Here is a 23,444-nt window from a genome sequence, read left to right as displayed (position 1 = left end):
ATACTGACTTTCTGGGGTGTCCATTTTTATTGAAAGAGAAAGTTCTTTGAGCAAGGAGTGAGAAGCAAGGGACTGCTCATGAGTTCTAAACTGGCTCTCACATGGGCTTGCTATGTCTGGGGCTAATCTCATAATTAACCCCTTAGGAACGGTCTCCCATCAATGAAATTTGGGGTAATAAATGGCGCTCTCATGTGGATGAATGAGCTAATGGTTGTATAGGTCTTTGAAATATAAACAAAGCTGTCCAATATTTATGCATTATTAGGCGGGAAATCAGAAAGAAATACTAGTGTTTGGAAAAATGTAAATGTGCTCCTATTTTGATTTTTTTTGCTCTCACATGTATATATTCAATCAAGAAGTGTTAAATGAAAAGAGTTTGTCAGAATCTTCCTGTGCTGTGCTTGACAGGAACTGGTGAAATTAGTTACAAGGGAGAGAGAATGTCTTTTCTGATCTTTTCACAATGAGGATATCCGTGCCACTTTAGCATGTTACTGCAACTGTGAGCTATTACAATAGTTCTTCAGATTTCATTAGACATGTCAAATCAAGCTATCACCAGTGTGTACCTGCTTTTCAGCTTAAGTTACTGATTTATCATAAATATAGCTGTGTATATGTAGAGTTTTTTCGAAGGGGTCAGAATCCGTATGTATCGTTCCTCTGGATTATAGATAAATCTACAAATATATAATCCAGCTGGGGCCAAATACTCCTTTAGCTTTCATCATGCATGGTACTTGTACGAGTAAGATGAACAAGACCTGGCCCTTGGCCAATAATCCACTGTCGGTTCACAAAGGGGTGGAATGGAAGGTGGTTTAAAGCCGAAATGAAGCTGTGATTCTTGTGAAGCTTGGACACTTGAACAGCTTCATCCACCACCCTAGAGTTAAAGTATTTTGCTGCAGGACTAAACAATGGTTCTTGCTGCATAAAATCTGCAGATCATGTCCAGAACTCTCACTATGCTCTGGCATAGACTGGAATTGCTACTCAAACACATAACCTGAGACCAAATGTTCTAAAATGATATATTTCTTCTGGACAAAACATTGTCAGGAAGCCAGGAAATGAAAAATGAAATTCCTTCTCATGCCATGTGCCAGTACGACCTCTTTAACAGTAGTTAGTATTGGGTAATGTATGTGATCATTACATGGGGAAAGGATGAGGGATGGGAAAACCCACCCCACTGTCTGACAGAATACTTTATCATGAGAGGATAATAGACAATAGTGCAAACAAAGGGTCACACTCCGTGGGTCAAATTAAAACCCAGCTTCAGCATTTCATTAACACTTCCTAAGTGTGCCAGCTCCCGACAGGACCTTCTTTCTCTCCAGTGAACATGAACCAGACTTGAGGTTCCTTTCTGTTATTGGACAGATGCAAGTGTGGTTTTTTGTTTGTTTTTTTTTTAATCTAAAGGCCCTGATTCCTCAAGGGATTTATGTATCTCACTGCTATTGAAATCAAAGGCACTCAAGCGGCTAAATCTCAGATTTAGACACTACTGTGATTCACAAAATTCCTGCTTGGCTGCTGCCTAACCCTGTAGATGCCTAAAAGCAACCAGCACCTAAATTTTTGCTGTAAAATTTCCCCAGGTGCCTATATTCCTCTCTTGGAGCATAAGCACGGCTGCCTTCCTCTAGGTGTCCAGATGCCTAAACTCCAGTGTGATCCATGAATTAGGGGAAGCTAGACAGAAGAGCTCCTATCTTCCCTTTGGGACCTGAGCGAGTAGATGTGCTCAGAGCATGCCTGTCAGATCAGCTCTCATTAAAAATCTGGCTGGAGGAGGTTTGAGTGATTCCTACCTTATCACCTTGAGCCCAGTGGTTAGTGTGCTCATCTGGGATATAGGAGACAGGCATTCAATTCCCCCTTGTGCCTGAGGTGGGAGAGAGGATTGAACAGGAATTGATTACCTCTCAGTGTGCTCTGAGCTATAGGATACTCAGTTATGGGGCTTCCTCAATCTCTTCTGTTGAATGCATTCTGCTTTGGGTAGATAATTAGAGTCACTGGGCCAGAGAAGGGGTGTGTGAGAATGAGGCTATAGCCTAGTTGTTAGGACACCCACCTGGGAGGTAGGAGAGACCCAGGCTCCAGTCCCCCAACTCCTCCTCTGTATGGAGTGAGGCAGGTAGCTCATTCTCACAAGAAATGGTTTAGGTGCCTCCAGGAGAGGGATTCCCAGCTGTGGATTTCTGGCAGAGATAGGTACCTCCCTGCAGCCTGGCATCTTCCAATGGCTAGCTTAGGCAGCTTGCCACCTGGTGAGCTGGCTTCTGTGGATCCCATTCTTAGGTGCCTGTCTCTCCCCATGCTTTGTATAGGGAGGGGGCCTAGGTAACTAACTCAGGCTTTGGGGTCTGATTGTTGTTCCAGTGACTTGCTAGATGCCTAAAGTTAGTCCTTATAATGCTCTGCATTACTACATCAAAGTCCCTCTGTGGCTCCAGGCCAAACTTCCTAAGTTTGAACCTTATTCAATCATCTTGAAGTTGTACTGGTATGTATGTAGGCATCTATTATTACAAAGGGGCCATTAGTTTATCAGGTGAAGGTAGTACATTTTCTACAGAGCTTCTCAGATGCAAATTCTCATTCAAGATATGCGTACTCATCACAGTCTGCTTTCAGTCAAGCCTCTCAAAGAAAAATCAAATCCAAGCAAGAGACCAAGGTTTCAAATCACTGCCTGCAATTGAAATCAGGTGCCAATAATGAGTTGCTAAACAGAGTACCTGTAAGTTAATGAGCAAGAGGGGCTGGTAGCTACCGTAGGGTATGTCTACACTGGGAGAGTTACAGCGCTAGCAGTTACCGTGCTGCTCAGAGAGCACTGAAGGGAAAACGCTGTTGTGTGTTCACACTGTCAGCTGCCTGCACAATAGTGTGTTCACACGTGCGGCACTTGCAGCGGTATTTGGAGCGGTGCACTCTGGGCAGCTATCCCACAGAGCAGCTCTTAGCGGCAGAAGAGGAAGAGTTGTGGAAAGGCTGAGGGGGTCACGGGGCAACCTAGGTCCTATCCCAATGCCCTGTGATGCATTGCTTCGCATCCCAGCAAACTCTGTCCGCATTTGGTGCCATCTTTCAATGGTTTGCAGACTGTTTGCTCTGCCTCTTCGGTCTGCAGGAACGGATCCCGCACTGTTGACCAATATGCTGCTCGCTCTGACTAACACGGCACGAGTGGCAGTGGAGTTATTCCTTCAACTACAAAGGCAAGAGGAGTGCGACATTGATCTGGCCACGTGTGACACACGATTGCTTGTGGCGTTCACAGAGGTACTGACCACCATGGAACGCCACTTTTGGGCTCAGGAAACAAGCACTGAGTGGTGGGATCACGTCGTCATGTATAACTGGGATGATGAGCAGTGGCTGCAAAACTTTCGGATGAGAAAAGCCATATTCATGGGACTGTGTGATGAGCTCGCCCCAGCCCTGCGGCACAAGGACACAAGAATGAGCTGCCCTGTCATTGGAGAAGCGCATGGCGATTGCACTGTGGAAGCTGGCTACTCCAGACTGCTACCGATCAGTCGCTAATCAGTTCGGAGTGGAAAAGTCGAACATTGGACTTGTGTTGGAAATGAAAATGCCCATTGTGATCCTGGAAGACTCTGCCTACCCCCTAATGCCATGGCTAATGAAGCCATGTACCGGAAACCTTGACAGCAGCAAGGAGCGGTTCAACAACAGGTTGAGCAAGTGCAGAATCGCTGTTGAGTGTGCTTTTGGCTGTTAATAGGCCTGCTGGTACTGCCTATACGGGAGGCTGGACCTGGCTGATGACAATATTTCTATGCTTATAGCCATGTGCTGTACGCTTCATAATATTTGTGAAGGGAAGGATGAAAGCTTCACTCAGGGCTGGACCGCTGAGGCTCAACACCTGGAGGCTGAATTTGTACAGCCAGAGACCAGGGCTATTAGAGGGGTGCAGCATGGGGCCATAAGGATCAGGGATGCCTTGAGGCAGCAATATGAAACTGAAAGCCACTAATATTTGTTGCTATGCTCGGGAGTGCAGTGCTTGGAATGCTAGGAGGTGATTGTGATTGGTGCAGATCTCAGGCAGATTCCCGTGAAGTGAGAGAGTCAATCAACACTCTGTTCCACCGCTTAGACGAGGCATGTGGTGGTACGCGCATCATACAGACACAAGCCTGCTTTCTGCAACTCTCCGGCCCCCAACAATGCACTTCAGCGATTCCCAAAATCAAAGCCACTTACCAGGGGCCTCCCCTCCTGTTTGTGCTTCTCCACGCTCTGACAGCTGTGACTGGCTAGCCTCCTCCGGGGTAGAAAAGAGCTCCTGGCTGCATGCATCTCTGACCTCCGAGTTGTCCTCTGCTTCTGGGTTCCCCCTCCCACTCCACATTCTCGTCCAAGATTTCCTTCTCCTGGCTTGATCCGCTCTCAACTGGTACACGAACCACCGAAGTATCCACAGTGGCTTTCCCAGTGGAGGTGGGGTCACCACCGAGTGTCGCGTCCAGCTCCCTGTAGAACCGGCAGCTCGTGGGCTTAGCACCTGAGCGGTGGTTTGCCTCCCGCACCTTGTGGTAGGTGTTCCGCAGCTCCTTCACTTTGACCCTGCACTGCAGTGTGTCCCGGTCGTGGCACCTTGCTGTCATACATCGTGAAATCTGTCTGTAGGTATCATAATTCCTATGACTGGAGCGCAGCTGGGACTGGACAGCCTCCTCTCCCCAAATGCTGATGAGGTCCAGCCACTCGGCATTGCTCCAAGCAGGGGATCGCCTTGGTGTGTGGAGCAGGCCCTGCAAGCAGTAATAAGCACTTCAGGGGAGGGGAGAGGATGCACTGAGATACCTCTTTTGATAGGCATGGTGTAAGAACCTGAAGAGAGTAGACTAGATGGAAGAGATCTAAGGCCAAAGCGTGTTTCTGACCAGCTAGCCTAATGATACTTCTCTGACATATGGAAAATCAGTGTCTACCTCCCCATTATTTCTAGAGTTCTCCCAACCCAGGAGGTAAATGTGCTCCCTTTGAGAGCCTTGCATGAAACACACTATGTAAGTGAAAAGTAACAAGTATTTTCATTTTTTGTCACTCTATAGAAATTTTCATTTAGTAAGAAAAATATGGTTTAATTATTTTCTGAGTAACTTCTTTGGGGGAAAATAGGATTTGGAAATATCTGAGGGTGAAAATTAAGATAGCTTGTGAAGTTTTAATATACACAGTTTTTGGTGCCTTGAAGCCCTATCACACATTTTCTTAGGGTTTCTGCACAATAGTCACTACTACACTTGTCATCTAGTGTTAAAAATGCTTGTGGTGGAACAGATTAATCCCTTCTTGACTGGAGTGGGTGGGTGGTAAACAACTTCTGTGGTCAGTCAGCCCCAACCCACCACACCTGTGTGGCTCATCAGGCCTGGCTGTGGACCATTAAAAGGGAGTATTTTAGCTCAGTTGAGGTGGTACTCTGAAACAAGCAGACCTAGATCAATATAGTGGCTTCTTTGCTGAGGAACAGCTTAAGAGTATTGCCAGCCCCAGTCCTCTGAGAAAAGAAGATGGGCTGGTTTGTTTGTGATCCCTAGGGCTAGCTCTTAATGTTTAGCCAAAGAGGGGAGTGGGAGCCAAGAATTTCTGCAGAACCTGAAGGACTGCTTCTTCTCCTTTGTGTGAGGGAGGGCTCCTAGCCCCTTGGAACTATTTTACTTTTGGTTTAGACTGTTTTATTACATCTTATACCCCCTCCTGCCCTGAAGAGGGGAGACTTGTTAAGAGGTACAGCTTGATACACCATACCCCAAGACTGCCTTGCCCAGGAAATGATGTACAAGGTAAGTGAGGTGTCTTCCTTTCCCCCAAGGAGGTGACCTTGAGATATGGTCTCTGACAATGTTGTATTGAATGTCTCATTCCTGTTTCCTGAGACTTTTATCCTTTCTACTGTTGAACAGCTAACTTAGAGCAGGAAATGAGGTGGAGACAATTAAATAATGCTGAAATGCATAGTGCAGCAGTTCTCATACTGTGGGTGGGGACCCCAAAGCGGGTTGTGATGTTGTTTTTAATGGGATCACCAGGGCTGGTATTAGACTTGCTGAAGCCCTGAGCCCTACTGCCCAAAGGCTGCAGCTGTGAGCTGTAGGGCTCAGGTTTCAGCTTCAGCCCTGGGCAGCAGGGCTCAGGTTAAAGGCCCCCTGCCCAGGGCTGAAGCCCTTGGACTTTGCCCCTCTCCTCCTCCTTCCCCCTGGGGCGGCGGGGCTCAGGGTTCAGTCCACCCTCCTGGGGTCGTGTAGTAATTTTTGTTGTCAGAAGGGGATCGTGGTGCAATGAAGTTTGAGAACCGTTGCTTAGAATAACGAATACACATTTTCTGAGCAGAATAGTATCCCAGAATTCCATTGATCACTTTCTAGTTGGTTTTATTTGGAGGAGATTTTCCCAGCAGCCACGTATGAAGATTCCCTAGTTTTGTCAAGTCACTTGACTAACCATCACACTTTTATCGGTAATGTGGATGGTAAAGCAAATCTGTATTAAATATGTAGATGTATTAGAAAATCCATTATCAAAAGCAGAACAATAAATTCATAATATCACACTGTATATATTCATTATCAGTTTCCTTTGTCAGATTTAAGTTGGCTCCATTATGACTCAGTTCTGGGATTATCTGTGGCTTTTGTGCCAGCAGTTTATTTGCTTCATCACCTTATTCAGTGAGCTGTGCCTGCATGCAGGAAATACCTACTGACATGTTAACATAAGCATGATACTTTTGGCACGGCTCCTTTCTGAATGTCAGGATTGTTTCATTTGGGTTATTAGTATTTCAAAGTCAAATGGAATTCACACATGGTTCCTGATGCTCATGGGCATAGACTGTCAATAGCTAGTAGTTAGTGCATACTCTAACTTTTGTCCACAAAGTTCATATTTGAAGTCTGGCCTTATCCAGGCTTCCATTTTTCTGCATATCGGTTTAAGTGTAGACACAGCCTGGGCCTGAAGACTAGGAGGGTGATTGTATCAAGACTGGCAGAGAAAGCTGTGGGAGGAGGGGTTTTAGTGGAAAGCTGTTGAGTTCTGCCTTGATTGTGTCAGGGTGCTGCCAGTGTGATATCAGAGACAAATGATCCTTGATGGAAGGAGAGGACCACAGTAGATGTGAATTTGACTTGTCAGGCTACAAATAACTGAACCCCTGGAGTTTGAGTGAGATCATCCATGGAGAGAGTGCATTAGGAAACAGGTTATGGATGTGAATAAACATGAGTAAACTAAACTGTTTGTAAGGGTGACCTAATTAAATTGAATCTAGCTCTTTAGATACCCTTGATCAGGGGCCTTAGTGATAGGGCACTTAATGTTTTGATAATTTAAATGTACAAATAAAAGTTCTTAATAATTTAATTACTCTAACAGATAAATGTTGGGCTGTCTTAGCTGAGCTATCCACCAAGTCATAGTGTTTGTGACCTTCAATGTTCTTCTAAATGTAGTACATTCAATGTATTTGTTTCCTCACCGCCTTTCATGATTGCTTTTGGGTATCAGTTCTATGCTGCTTGCATATGTGAAATTCATGGAGCAGCTAAAGGGTCCAGATATTGGGAGCATCATTGAAACAAATGAGATCTGGAATAGTTTCTAACAAATATTTCCCAGTAGGGTGTTTTATGATAGCCTTGACAGAATTTTATTACTAAGACATCCTTTTAAAATGAGAACTTGTGGATGAAAAGATGCCTTGACTAGAGCTCCCTGAATCTTTGTTTATACAGACAGGCCATTTCTCAAAAGGCCAGATCATCAGCCAGTGTAACTTGACATAACCGTTGATTTAAATGGCGCGATGATGACTTATGCATGGCAAGGCTCTGACTCTTCAAGTTTTTAAATAAAAAGGCATCTGCTGTTTTTCCCCTCTGTGTTTCCAGACACTTTGGGGGTCTATATTCCCATCCCTGTGCTGGGCATTTATGCATGTATTAGCATTAATGGGGGTTATATGTGCTAATCTCCTGCAAATTGGTGGGACAATAGGCCTTGGTTTTTAAACTGGTGGCTGCAATCTGACACCAAAAATCCTTTTAAACAGCCTATCTAAAATGCCCGGTGCTCTTTTCTTTCATTATGATTGCCTTGTCTCCATGCCTGATAAGTGTTGACAAAACATTTTTTCTAAACTTTAGCTTCAGCCACTGACTTTGGTTTTAGACTGATCCTTCTGCTCCAGTAGATATTTGATACTAGTCCGGGTGCATTGCCTGCTATTCTAATCCTTGTTGTTATCATTCCCTAGATCTTGCCATCTATTTCAGTTCTGTGGTCTAGGGCCCTGGAGTTCTCAAGTCCTTTTATTGTGCCTTTTCATTCCTGTCTCTAATCAAGAAGGCTGCCAGCCAGATCTGTGTCTGAAACTAAGGCACTGAATTTAGCTGTATGGAGTGGAAATCTATCAACTTCATGAATAATTTGTTAGTCTCTAAGGTGCCACAAGTACTCCTTTTTCTTTTAGCTAATTTTGCAAGGTGCTGCTTGTCACTTGTAGAACTAATTTTCTGCAGATCACAAAGCTGGACTGGCTAAAGTAGTGTCGCTTAGAACTGAAAACTCCAGATCAAAACCTTCCTAAGCATTTGGGAAGTTCTGATCCTAATTCAGACTCTGATTTGGGCCTATCTTCAGTCACAAGGAGAGCCAGAGAGCAACACCTCCTTACGTGGGGGACCAGAGGGAGCATGCAAAGGCATGTAACAGTTGCAGTCCTGGAGGCTGAGGGAGGGAGAGAACTCCTTTGGAGTAAACCAAGGGGTATGGAGAAGGTGAGGGGCACAGTCCAAGGACACTGCAACCTCTGTTGTCCCCACGGGAGGACTGTTTATTTAGCAGAACAGGGCCTTAGTCCTTTTGGGGATTCTTAGATACTACTGTAATGCAAATGATGATGATTTAGCTGTCTTAATGTCTAACAAAGTGTCAGAGGAAGGCAGACTCTAAGACCTTGTATTGGAAGACACTGAGGCTCTTCTGTTGAGTCATCCTAGACTTGGGTGCTGGAACCAGGCATTGGGCTTCAGAGTGATTACTGCTGAATCACTTGCCTATCTTTATACAGCAGTAATTCAAAATGGGGTGGGAATGGAAGTTGTGTACATGTAGGAGGGGAAGAATACCAAAGATGAGCACTGCTGGCTGGATCTGAAGAGACTTCTTATCTAAAGATATAAAAGCAAAACTTACTTTTCTTGTGCTTCTGCTTTGCTTTACTGCCTGAAAACATGCTCTCTTCCTCCTGACATCATGGTGGCTCCTGTTATGAGTGTAGATCTTTCTAGTCTGTTCATTATGCAAGGTTATGAGTTAACACTTTTTTTTTTTTTTGAGTTCATGAGGGTTAAGGAGCTCTCAGCACTACAAGCCAATCAGAAACTGGGTTGGGGGAGAACCCACCTATTTATTGCAAGTTTAAGGTAAGTTCTTCGGTGCAGGGATTTTGTGTTTGTACAGTGCCTAGCACAATGGGGTCCTGGTCCATGACTGAGGTTCCCAGGTACTAATGCAATTGAAATAAATAATATTTCAATGCCAAAAAAGAAAGTTAGGAGTTGCAAGATTTAAGGCTCTTGTGGTAATATGAATTCATCCGCATGTTGCATATGCTGTACGCTCACTAGAGTAACTGGTAGGGAGTGAGAATCTTGTGCAATCTGAATAAATTATTGATTCTATGAGGACCTTGAAGAGTCAGATCCTTAACTGGTGCAAATCAGTATAGTTCGCTTGGCCTGCTATTTTCATATTCACTCAGCATTGAGATGAATAAAATTCTAGGTAGTGGTGGGTTTCCATCTTTCCCACTTTGGATGGGTACGTACCCCTTCTAGAGCTATGGAAAGAGTTCACTTTCAAGGATATCACTCTGCTTTGGACCAGCATGCTCATGGCAGGTGTAGGGAGCATTTAGTCATCTTGAGTCCTTGAAAATGAACCTCCTGGAGTAATGTAGGCAGAAGCTCTCTTCTCCTTTTGTTTCCTTCTCTGCAGGTTGGCTAGGGCTGGCAAAGGAAGGGGCATGCTACTGTGGGGGTGAAGGGTTGTTAACTATCTGGTAACAGGAATGCTAAAATACTACTCATACAATGTATGTGGCTGTCTTTCTCCGCTGGGAGGCTATTTTTTCCTGCTTCTGTCTTTCCTTTTTGTAAAGTGGCTGGTTGGGGGGGAAAATTTAATGGGATATTTCATTCAGATATAAAGCCTGCTAACAAAGAGCGGACTCAGTGGGTGAGGCCTGCAGACTAAATGAGAGAGGGATCTTGGACTGGAACTTTGGAAGTGGTGATATGTTTTAAAAATGAATACCTACTATATACATACTGTGTGTGTGTATGTATGTATAAAATACTAGTGTGTGTGTGTGAGGTATCGGAGCTGTCAGGGTGTTGTAATTGTTTTTGTTACAATAGCACCTAGTTGTAAATAATGACCTTATAATGGCAATTACTGTGTCATAGGAAAGTGGTGGCTTTTTAAGTATTGTCTGAGGCTTTGTGTATTTGAGGCTTGTCTTTTGTTTCCGAGATTAAAATTTTTTGCCTTTTGGTAAGCACAATGCTGAGTCAGTCTTTCCCCCTTCTCCTCCCCTCTCCACCCCCTTTCCCCCCAGCAACTTGACTGCCTTTTGCATATGTCATAAATATAAAGGGAAGGGTAAACTCCTTTTAAAATCCCTCCTGGCCAGAGGAAAAATCCTTTCACCTGTAAAGGGATAAGATAGGATAGCCTCACTGGCACCTGATCAAAATGACCAATGAGGAGACAAGATACTTTCAAAGCTGGAAGGGGCCGGGGGGGAAGAAACAAAGGCTCTCTCTGTCTGTGTGATGCTTTTGCCGGGAACAGAAAAGGAATAGAGTCTTAGAACTTAGTAAGTAAGCTAGCTAGATATGCATTAGATTCTGTTTTGTTTAAATGGCTGATAAAATAAGCTGTGATGAATGGAATGTATATTCCTGTTTTTGTGTCTTTTTGTAACCTAAGGTTTTGCCTAGAGGGATTCTCTATGTTTTGAATCTGATTACCCTGTAAGGTATTTACCATCCTGATTTTACAGAGGTGATTCTTTTACTTTTTTTCTTCAATTAAAATTCTTCTTTTAAGAACCTGATTGCTTTTTTCATTGTTCTTAAGATCCAAGGGTTTGGGTCTGTGTTCACCTATGCAAATTGGTGAGGATTTTTATCAAGCCTTCCGCAGGAAAGGGGGTGTAGGGTTTGGGGAGGATTTTGGGTGAAAGACATTTCCAAGCGGGCTCTTTCCCTGTTATATATTTGTTAGATGCTTGGTGGTGGCAGCAATAAAGTCCAAGGGCAAAAGGTAAAATAGTTTGTACCTTAAAAAGAAAAGGAGTACTTGTGGCACCTTAGGATATGTCTACACTACGGAATAAGGTCGAATTTATAGAAGTCGGTTTTTTAGAAATCGGTTTTATATATTCGAGTGTGTGTCCCCACAGAAGTGCATTAAGTGCATTAACTCGGCGGAGTGCTTCCACAGTACCAAGGCTAGAGTCGACTTCCGGAGTGTTGCACTGTGGGTAGCTATCCCACAGTTCCCACAGTCTCCGCTGCCCATTGGAATTCTGGGTTGAGATCCCAATGCCTGATGGGGCTGAAACATTGTCGCGGGTGGTTCTGGGTACATATCGTCAGTCCCCCCTTCCCTCCCTCCTCCCTCCGTGAAAGCAAGGGCAGACAATCGTTTCGCGCCTTTTTTCCTGAGTTACCTGTGCGGACGCCATACCACGGCAAGCATGGAGCCCGCTCAGGTAACCGTCACCGTATGTCTCCTGGGTGCTGGCAGACGCGGTTCTGCATTGCTACACAGTAGCAGCAACCTCTTGCCTTGTGGCAGCAGACGGTACAATACGACTGGTAGCCGTCCTCGTCATGTCCGAGGTGCTCCTGGCCACGTCGGCTGGGAGCGCCTGGGCAGACATGGGCTCAGGGACTAAATTTTTGGTGACTTGACCAGGTCATTCTCTTTAGTCCTGCAGTCAGTCCTATTGAACCGTCTTATGGTGAGCAGGTAGGCAATATGTCCTTCTGCACCGTCTGCTGCCAGCCAAAGATGTAAAAGATAGATGGAGTGGATCAAAACAAGAAATAGACCAGATCTGTTTTGTACTCATTCGCCTCCTCTCCTGTCTAGGGGACTCATTCCTCTAGGTCACACTGCAGTCACTCACAGAGAAGGTGCAGCGAGCTAAATCTAGCCATGTATCAATCAGAGGCCAGGCTAACCTCCTTGTTCCAATAAGAACAGTAACTTAGGTGCACCATTTCTTATTGGAACCCTCCATGAACTCCTGCCTGAACTACTCCTTGATTTAAAGCCACCCCCTTTGTGGATTTTAGCTCCCTGAAGCCAACCCTGTAAGCCGTGTCGTCAGTCGCCCCTCCCTCCGTCAGAGCAACGGCAGACAATCATTCCGCGCCTTTTTTCTGTGCGGACGCCATACCAAGGCAAGCATGGAGTCCGCTCAGCTCACTTTGGCAATTAGGAGCACATTAAACACCACACGCATTATCCAGCAGTATATGCAGCACCAGAACCTGGCAAAGCGCTACCGGGCGAGGAGGCGACGTCAGCGCGGTCACGTGAGTGATCAGGACATGGACACAGATTTCTCTGAAAGCATGGGCCCTGCCAATGCATGCATCATGGTGCTAATGGGGCAGGTTCATGCTGTGGAACGCCGGTTCTGGGCTCGGGAAACAAGCACAGACTGGTGGGACCACATAGTGTTGCAGGTCTGGGACGATTCCCAGTGGCTGCGAAACTTTCGCATGCGTAAGGGCACTTTCATGGAACTCTGTGACTTGCTTTCCCCTGCCCTGAAGCGCATGAATACCAAGATGAGAGCAGCCCTCACAGTTGAGAAGCGAGTGGCGATAGCCCTGTGGAAGCTTGCAACGCCAGACAGCTACCGGTCAGTCGGGAATCAATTTGGAGTGGGCAAATCTACTGTGGGGGCTGCTGTGATGCAAGTAGCCCACGCAATCAAAGATCTGCTGATATCAAGGGTAGTGACCCTGGGAAATGTGCAGGTCATAGTGGATGGCTTTGCTGCAATGGGATTCCCTAACTGTGGTGGGGCCATAGACAGAACCCATATCCCTATCTTGGCACCGGAGCACCAAGCCGGCGAGTACATAAACCGCAAGGGGTACTTTTCAATAGTGCTGCAAGCTCTGGTGGATCACAAGGGACGTTTCACCAACATCACCGTGGGATGGCCGGGAAAGGTACATGACGCTCGCATCTTCAGGAACTCTGGTCTGTTTCAAAAGCTGCAAGAAGGCACTTTATTCCCAGACCAGAAAATAACTGTTGGGGATGTTGAAATGCCTATATGTATCCTTGGGGACCCAGCCTACCCCTTAATGCCATGGCTCATGAAGCCATACACAGGCAGCCTGGACAGTAGTCAGGAGCTGTTCAACTACAGGCTGAGCAAGTGCAGAATGGTGGTAGAATGTGCATTTGGACGTTTAAAGGCGCGCTGGCGCAGTTTACTGACTCGGTTAGACCTCAGCGAAACCAATATTCCCACTGTTATTACTGCTTGCTGTGTGCTCCACAATATCTGTGAGAGTAAGGGGGAGACGTTTATGGCGGGGTGGGAGGTTGAGGCAAATCACCTGGCTGCTGGTTACACGCAGCCAGACACCAGGGCGGTTAGAAGAGCACAGGAGGGCGCGGTACGCATCAGAGAGGCTTTGAAAACCAGTTTCATGACTGGCCAGGCTACGGTGTGAAAGTTCTGTTTGTTTCTCCTTGATGAAACCCCCCGCCCCTTGGTTCACTCTACTTCCCTGTAAGCTAACCACCCTCCCCTCCTCCCTTCGATCACCGCTTGCAGAGGCAATAAAGTCATTGTTGCTTCACATTCATGCATTCTTCATTCATTCATCACACAAACAGGGGGATGACTACCAAGGTAGCCCAGGAGGGGTGGTGGAGGAGGGAAGGAAAATGCCACACAGCACTTTAAAAGTTTACAACTTTAAAATTTATTGAATGACAGCCTTCTTTTTTTGGGCAATCCTCTGTGGTGGAGTGGCTGGTTGGCCGGAGGCCCCCCCACCGCGTTCTTGGGCATCTGGGTGTGGAGGCTATGGAACTTGGGGAGGAGGGCGGTTGGTTACACAGGGGCTGTAGTGGCAGTCTGCTGCAGCTCAACCATACACTGGAGCATACTGGCTTGGTCCTCCAGCAGCCTCAGCATTGAATCCTGCCTCCTCTCATCACGCTGCCGCCACATTCGAGCTTCAGCCCTCTCTTCAGCCCACCACCTCTCCTCCCGGTCATTTTGTGCTTTCCTGCAGTCTGACATTATTTGCCTCCACGCATTCGTCTGTGCTCTGTCAGTGTGGGAGGACAGCATCAGCTCGGAGAACATTTCATCTCGAGTGCGTTTTTTTTTCTTTCTAATCTTCACTAGCCTCTGGGAAGGAGAAGATCCTGTGATCATTGAAACACATGCAGCTGGTGGAGGAAAAAAAAAAGGGACAGCGGTATTTAAAAAGACACATTTTATAAAACACTGGCTACACTCTTTCAGGGTAAACCTTGCTGTTAACATTACATACATAGCACATGTGCTTTCGTTACAAGGTCGCATTTTGCCTCCCCCCACCGCGTGGCTACCCCCTCAACCCTCCCCCCTCCCTGTGGCTAACAGCGGGGAACATTTCTGTTCAGCCACAGGCAAACAGCCCAGCAGGAATGGGCTCCTCTGAGTGTCCCCTGAAGAAAAGCACCCTATTTCAACCAGGTGACCATGGATTATATCTCACTCTCCTGAGGATAACACAGAGAGATAAAGAACGGATGTTGCTTGAACGCCAGCAAACATACACTGCAATGCTTTGTTGTACAATGATTCCCGAGTACGTGTTACTGGCCTGGAGTGGTAAAGTGTCCTACCATGAAGGACGCAATAAGTCTGCCCTCCCCAGAAACCTTTTGCAAAGGCTTTGGGAGTATATCCAGGAGAGCCGCGAATGCCAGGGCAAAGTAATCCTTTCACATGCTTGCTTTTACACCATGTATAGTATTTTAAAAGGTACACTCACCGGAGGTCCCTTCTCCGCCTGCTGGGTCCAGGAGGCAGCCTTGGGTGGGTTCGGGGGGTACTGGCTCCAGGTCCAGGGTGAGAAACAGTTCCTGGCTGTCGGGAAAACCGGTTTCTCCGCTTGCTTGCTGTGAGCTATCTACAACCTCCTCATCATCATCTTCTTCTTCGTCCCCAAAACCTGCTTCCGTATTGCCTCCATCTCCATTGAAGGAGTCAAACAACACGGCTGGGGTAGTGGTGGCTGAACCCCCTAAAATGGCATGCAGCTCATCATAGAAGCAGCATGTTTGGGGCTCTGACCCGGAGCGGCCGTTCGCCTCTCTGGTTTTCTGGTAGGCTTGCCTCAGCTCCTTCAGTTTCACGCGGCACTGCTTCGGGTCCCTGTTATGGCCTCTGTCCTTCATGCCCTGGGAGATTTTGACAAAGGTTTTGGCATTTCGAAAACTGGAACGGAGTTCTGATAGCACGGATTCCTCTCCCCATACAGAGATCAGATCCCGTACCTCCCGTTCGGTCCATGCTGGAGCTCTTTTGCGATTCTGAGACTCCATCATGGTCACCTCTGCTGATGAGCTCTGCATGGTCACCTGCAGCTTGCCACGCTGGCCAAACAGGAAATGAGATTCAAAAGTTCGCGGTTCTTTTCCTGTCTACCTGGCCAGTGCATCTGAGTTGAGAGTGCTGTCCAGAGCGGTCAAAATGGAGCACTCTGGGATAGCTCCCGGAGGCCAATACCGTCGAATTGTGTCCACAGTACCCCAAATTCGACCCAGCAAGGCCGATTTAAGCGCTAATCCACTTGTCAGGGGTGGAATAAGGAAATCGATTTTAAGAGCCCTTTAAGTCGAAATAAATGGCTTCATCGTGTGGACAGGTACGGGTTTACATCGATTTAACGCTACTAAATTCGACCTAAAGTCCTAGTGTAGACCAGGGCTTAGAGACTAACCAATTTATTTGAGCATAAGCTTTCGTGAGCTACAGCTCACTTCATCGGATGCATACTGTGGAAAATACAGAAGATGGTTTTATACACATAGACCATGGAAAAAATGGGTGTTTATCACTACAAAAGGTTTTCTCTCCCCCCACCCCACTCTCCTGCTGGCAATAGCTTATATAAAGTGATCACTCTCCTTACAATGTGGACAGGCCTAACAGGAGAGGCCTAACAAAGAAAATAACAGAACGCCACTAGCTGTCACCTTCAGCCCCCAACTAAAACCCTTCCAACACATTATCAAGGATCTACAACCTATCCTGAAGGACGACCCAACACTCTCACAAATCTTGGGAGACAGGCCAGTCCTTGCCTACAGACAGCCCCCCAACCTGAAGTGAATACTCACCAGCAACCACATACCACACAATAGAACCACTAACCCAGGAACCTATCCTTGCAACAAAGCCCGTTGCCAACTGTGCCCACATATCTATTCAGGGGACACCATCACAGGGCCTAATAACATCAGCCACACTATCAGAGGCTTGTTCACCTGCACATCCACCAATGTGATACGTGCCAGCAATGCCCCTTTGCCATGTATATTGGTCAAACTGGACAGTCTCTACGTAAAAGAATAAATGGACACAAATCAGACGTCAAGAATTATAACATTCGTAAACCAGTCAGAGAACACTTCAATCTCCCTGATCACGTGATTAGACTTTGAAAGACAGAAAAACTTCAGAAACAGACTCCAAAGAGAGATTGCTGAATTGGAATTAATTTGCAAACTGGCTACAATTAACTTAGGCTTGAATAGAGACTGGGAATGGTTGATTCATTATCAAAAGTAACCTATTTCCCCTTGTTTATTCCCCCTCCCCCCCCCCCCCCCCCCCCCCCCCCGTTCCTCAGACGTTCTTGTTAAACCCTGGATTTGTGCTGGAAATGGCCCACCTTGATTATCATACACATTGTAAGGAGAGTGATCACTTTAGATAAGCTATTACCAACAGGAGAGTGGGGTGGGGGGAGAGAGAACCTTTTGTAGTGATAAACACTCATTTTTTCATGCTCTGTGTATAAGAACATCTGTATTTTCCATAGTATGCATCCGATGAAGTGAGCTGTAGCTCACGAAAGCTTATGCTCAAATAAATTGGTTAGTCTCTAAGGTGCCACAAGTACTCCTTTTCTTTTTGCGAATACAGAATAACACGGCTGTTACTCTGAAACTAGTTTGTACCTTGGGGAAGCTTAACCTAATCTGGTAAAAATAAGCTTAGAGGGTTTTCATGCAGATCCCCACATCTGTACCCTAGAGTTCAGAATGGGGAAGGAACTTTGACAGCATATCTGCTTTTCTGTTTTGGTTAGAGATACTTTACTGCCGTGCTGTCTTAACAGGATAATAGCACATCTGAAAAAGCAACACAGGAGGGCAGTAGCAATAGAAGAAATTTTTAATCTTAATTTGTTAATGCCTATTGTATTATGTTTCAATTTCCATCCTGCAAACTGTCCCAGGAGGAACCCTAGGTCTAAGGGTGTTTGTATTTTAAATCCTGAAACCAGTACAGCAGATGGAAACAGCCACCACAGAAGTAGAACCTTAGTTGAGCAAGGATCACAAAACCCTTGCTGTTTTCTCTTCTGGGCCAGGATCTGTGCAGGCAGGATGGTGGATGCAGGATTGGGGCCTAAGTATTGACTAGGGTTGGCTGAAAAACTAACTCCATTCTGTGAAAAACTTTCAGAATGTTTGTCCTGCACCACAACCAAACTGAGACATCTCAAATATTTTCATGGGCAGGGGGAGGCAGTGGGAGGAAGAGATACCAACTAATATCCCCACCCCAGAATAGCCTAAGGTTGGCGTCTTTCTTCCTGGTTTTGAACAGAAGAATCTGAGAAATGTTTCCGTGAAAAGCTTTGGTTTTGACAAATTGGCATTTGCTGAGAGAACATTTTGTCAAAAAATTCCCCATCAGCTCTAGTAATGACATAGGCCTAGGGGTTACAGGCATATTGTCCATGGCAATACAGTGGTAGAGAAAAGAAATAATTTTCTTTAGTATTTATGACCCTTTACATATTAATATGTATCTTGCAGAAGAACTATCTCTTTTCTATAGAGGAGAAGAATACAGAGTTTACAAAGAATCATAGGACTGGAAGGAACCTCGAGAGGTCATCTAGTCCAGTCCCTTGCACTCATGGTCTAGATAATACTTAATCCTGTCATTCCTGACAAGTGTTTGTCTAACATGCTCTTAAAAATATCCAATGATGGAGATTCCACAACCTCCCTGGGCAATTTATTCCAGTACTTAACTACCCTGACAGGAAGTTTTTCCTAATGTCCAATCTAAACTTCCCTTGCTGCAATTTAACCCCATTGCTTCTTGCCCTATCCTCAGATGTTAAGGCAGGGGTCGGCAACCTGTCAAAGAAGAGCCTTTTTTTGTTTTTGTCTTTGACCAAAATATTTCAAGAGACACATCACACTATACGCTACTTTAGAGTTAGAATTTATCAACTAATAATTGAACATATTAAAGTTATTACTACTCAGCAATACGTTTAATACGACTTCTGCCATTTGAATAGAAATAGGAGGGGGCTCTGGGCTGGGGATTGGGGTGCAGGACGGGGTGTGGTGTCTGGGAGGGAGTTTGTGTGCAGGAGGGGGTTCTGACCTGGGGCAGGGGATTGGGGTGCCGGAGAGGGTGTGAGGTTTAGGCTCTGGCCAGGAGGTGCTTACCACAGTCAGCTTCCGGCCAGTGGGGCAGCAGGGCTCAGACAGGCTGCCTGCCTGCCCAGGCCCCACACTGCTCCTGGAAGCAGCTGGCTGCTGGCACGTCTCTGCGTGCCCCTGGCGGGGTGGGGGAGGAGGCTCTGCGCACTGCCCCTGCTCCCAGCACCGTCCTCACAGATCCCATTGGCGGGAACTGCTGTCCCCCTCCCTGCAGCGGACGTGCAGAGATATGCCAGCAGCCAGCCACTTCCGGGAGTGGCATGGGGCCAGAGCCCTGCTGCACCGCTGGCTGGGAGCCGCCTGTGGTAAATGCCTCCAGGCCAGAGCCTGCACCTCGCACTCCCACAAAAAAATGGCTGCCCACAAAAGCCAAAGAGCCGCAACGGGCTCTGGAGCTGCAGGTTGCTGACCTGGGTTAAGGAGAACAATTTTTCTCCCTCCTCCTTGTAACAACCTTTTATGTATTTGAAAACTGTTATGTTCCCACCCCCCCCCCCCCCTGCCAGTCTTCTCTTCTCCAGACCAAACAAACCCACTTTTTTTCAATCTTCCCTCGTCCTAGGTCATGTTCTCTAGACCTTTAATCACTTTTGGGTTTCTCTGGACTTCCATGACTTGTCCATGAACACAGACATGTCTTATGCGAGAGCTTGATTTAGAAGTAAGAGTTCTTGGCTCCCAATTCTTGGCTTCTGAGCACAGAACTTGCCTCCCAGTACTAGGCATCTGCTGTACAGAGTGATTAAATTGGTGAAAAGTTCTTAATCGCAAATAAACACAAATCACTTAATCATAAAAATATAACGTTACATTTGATTTCATGATAGCTGCTAATTATCCATAGGAAAAATATCCTTTTGACATGCCACTAAATCTACCAGAAGTACAAAAGGAAGACCTAAAATTTCAGTTAAACTTCAAGGAATCAGGTAAAGATAGTCATTTGTGGTCTCTAGACATTTGTTGCTGAGCTATATTGATAAATTAAGAGAAATGGCCAATGTCATGAATAGAACTGGATCAGACTTCATATTGCCAATTAACTTTGATTTAGGGAAGAATTACTAGGAGAGATGTGTAAGTATATGGACATTTTTGGATTTGCTGACTCTAGTCTTCACTCTTTCAGGGTCAAAAAGTGAGCTGCTACATTTGAGTCTGGCTAAGCTGTCTGAAGATAGACTAATAGCTTAAACCTTGAATGTTTAAGCTGGAGAATGGATGAGAGACTGGCTCAGATTGCTACAGCAGTGAGCATCCTTGCAGGCCCCCCAGAAGCAGTCTTGCATGAAAAGTTTTTGTTCATCTTAGTAAGATTTTGATAGAAAAATGCTGTGAGTCTATAAAATTTCCAAATGAATGGACTATCTACTGGCAACAAGCAACATATTATTGAAAAAGGAATACAAGTTGTGCAGCTCCTGTTACAAGCTTCCAACTTTTCAGGTCCGTGAAGTCACTAAACTTTATCAGGTGTGGAATTGTAGGGGTTAAAATGAGGTTCAGACTGAATCTGAAACTAGCAAACATCCAATGAGGGCCATCTTCAGGGCTAAGATTCTAATGATACCTTTTATATAATTCCCAACTCAGAGTAATAGTTGACTGGTCTAGATTTTGTAATCCAGGTCAGCAGTTTAGTACAGTAATTGGGAACTTGATCCGACCCTTACTGAACTCAAATGAGAGACTAGTATTCTAGTTCCAATAGCTCTCAGGACCAGATTAGGGCATAGGCATTATAACCCTGTGCCTACAGTCCCCTCTCCTGGAGTCATCTCTTAAAGGAAAATGTTTAGCCCCCATGTTTCTGAACAAAAACTTGAAAATATTACTGCATCAGCTACGCTTAGGTTCTGCTAGCCTGGATCTGTAGATAGAACTATTGTTTCAGGCTGAGACATGAACTTCCCCAGTCATCTTAATGGGGTGTTAACTAGGTCATGTCTACACTAGTGAGATTACAGTGCCACAGCTATACCGACGTAGCTGTGCCGTCATTAGGTAGCTCATGTAGCTGCTCCATGCTGATAACATAATTAAACCACTGTCAATAAGCAGTGGTAGCTATGTCAATGAGAGACATAGCACTATATACACAGGTGCTTTGGTCTGCATAACTTATATGACTCAGAGGGGTGTCTTCCCCCAAGAGATGTAAATTATACCGACAAAAGTGCTGGTGTAGATGTAGCCCTACGTGCAGAAGAAGTGGAAGACTCTGTAGCACAAAAAGCTCTGTCCACTTAGCCAAATGATACTCTGTGGCCCTTAAAGGAAGGGCTGGGGCTTCCTCTTGCTGACTCTTTTCATTCTGAAGGGATGAAGAGAACTGTTTCTGCTCTTGATGGTGTGGGCCCTGATGTTTTGGGACTGGAGGAGAAAAAGGGGACCTGCTGCCCCTGCCAATCTGGGAGGAGAGGGTCTTCCATCTTGCTGTCATTCCAAATTGGGGATAGACCTCAGCACAGGGGGCCCATATGGTAGTGTGCTGTAGGCTCCAGTTTGCCTTAATCTAACCGCAAGTTCAACGGGAGACATATTAAATGCCTCTCTGTCTAAGGCAGGGCTTTGGAGCAGAGCAGCTCCGGAGGAGTGGAGCTGCAGGTTTTTGCCTGGAGCGGAGCCGGAGCACAGCTCCAAAGCCCTGGTATAAGGAACAACAGTAGGGAAGTGGAGAACTATCAGGGAGATGGATTTAGCTATAGTCGGCCCTAGGGTGAGTTACTCACTACCCCTTGTTAATCTAAGGCATGATGATGATTCATCCCACCATACTTAACATAGAAGCTGGAGATGAAAGAGACCTGATAGATTGGATTCTCTATCTCACCACACTTAAAAAGAAATGTAACATTTTTATTCCAAATCCATGTCCTAGTATGACCATTGCTGGCCCTTAATAATTAACATCCTCCCTTTGTCCTCTTTTGAGACTCTCTCCTTATTGTATTTGTTTGAAGTGTAGGATGAGGCTTTTTACTTTTTATGTATTGTTTTTTATGGTGTTGAATAATACCCAGAGGGTGGTTGTATGGTGTGGGCTCTAAACACAATTTTTAGTCCATTTTATTTATTAGTTAATCTTGTTTCATGACAGCTAAAGAACCCAGGGTCCTACCTGGCTCCGGTGGCGCAAGTAGAGCGATCCAGCATGGCATACCAGTGAGCTATTTTTAGCCTGTATGCCATACCAGAAAGATAGGAGGAGTGTAACGTGGGGCTACTGGGCAGCTCCTTCGGCACAGCTGTACTGCCCCCAGCCCTTCCACGCAGCTGCGTGCCTGCATCTCCTCGGTGGAGTCTCTATAGCAGCCCCACCAGAGGACAGGGCTGGAGGAGGGGCTGCTGGAGTGGGGCTGCCCAGCAGTCCCATGTTCTGCTCCTTTTGCCCTTGCAGTTCCTAGGAGAGCCCTGTGGGCTCTCCCGGGAACCGCAGTATGAAAGGAGCAGAACCCCACACTGGCAGCTCCTCCAGCGCCGCTGTACTGCCCCCAGCCTCACTCCCCTCCCCAGCACTGTCCTCCGGTGGGGCTGCTGTACAGACCCAGTCAGTACACGGGAGATGCAACTGTTTTGAAGGGCTAGGGATGGCACAGCCATGCCAGAGGAGCTGCTGGTGTGGGGCTCGGTTGCCAGCATGTCTTGGGTGGGGGGGAATTATTCTCTGCTGTCAGAGGGAGCTGGTTTGAAGCTCTTCTGCTGGCAATTCCTAAAACAGGTGTGATTGAGAGCCAGCTGTTCCAGAGAGCAAGCCCTCCTCTTCTCTTAGCAGCCCACACAGCAGCTGTGCCCACCCACTGGAAGCACTCCCTGCAGGTAATGTGGGATGGATCATGGGGAGGGGAGTGGGAGAGTGCAGGGCTCCAGGCTGGGGATGGCTTAGGGTTGTGGGGTGGGTGGGAATGGGGTGGTCACATGCGCAACCCCCCCTTTAGCTGGTGCACCATACTGGTAAGAAATGAACTCTGCTTGCACCACTGCCTTGCTCCTACTGAAGTCAATAGCAAGTCTTTGGTCCTGCTCCCACCTCATGTCAATCCCCCAGCCAGAGTCCCAGTTGTGGCTGTTGGAGCAAGATATGCCCCGTTTTCCAACTGAGAGAAGTTCAATTCACCTTCTGGGCCATTTCATTATGGAAAAAATTATGGCTAGTGAGGGTTACCCTTCAGGCACAATGGAGCTATGTAAGGCCAATTTGGAACATGTGCCAAAAGCATCAAATCTATTTTTCAATTTCTTCTCTTGAACTGTAAAAGTTCAGGTGTTTTTTTTTCTTCTGCCCAACTGTAAATACTTCAAGCCAAAAACACTCTGAACTGAGAGATTATTTTAGAACATAGGACTTATGTCTAAAAAAAATGGATTTGAAATGTTTTACCTTGGCTGCTTTAAAACTAGCTCTACTGAACACAGTAAAATCAGTGCATAATTTTTTCAGCTATCCTTGTGAAGATAACTCTTTCCTAGCATTCTCCAAGGGTAAAAATCTCTTAATACCTGCCTTTTGGAAAACATTACCTAATACATGCATTATAGTGTAGCAGCATTAATGAGCATTGTTTAATATGGGCATT

General features: G+C 46.0%; 1 long non-coding RNA gene across 3 annotated transcripts in view; it reads left to right on the top strand.

Annotated features, from left to right (window-relative positions):
* LOC122466089 overlaps positions 1–23,444 on the top strand; it is a 171,556-nt gene that overhangs the window by 39,824 nt on the left and 108,288 nt on the right. The window contains exon 1 of one of the 3 annotated variants that reach the window (XR_006291331.1): positions 5,477–5,849. The exons of the other annotated variants lie outside the window; for them this stretch is intronic. This is a non-coding gene — a long non-coding RNA (uncharacterized LOC122466089). Of the gene's footprint in view, positions 1–5,476; positions 5,850–23,444 lie in introns of those variants that run through there. 3 annotated transcript variants of the gene reach the window in all.

The sequence above is a fragment of the Chelonia mydas genome, chromosome 5 (assembly GCF_015237465.2).
Source record: "Chelonia mydas isolate rCheMyd1 chromosome 5, rCheMyd1.pri.v2, whole genome shotgun sequence".
In the NCBI taxonomy this organism is placed as follows: Eukaryota; Metazoa; Chordata; order Testudines; family Cheloniidae; genus Chelonia; species Chelonia mydas.
This window is presented reverse-complemented; position numbering and strand designations above follow the sequence as displayed.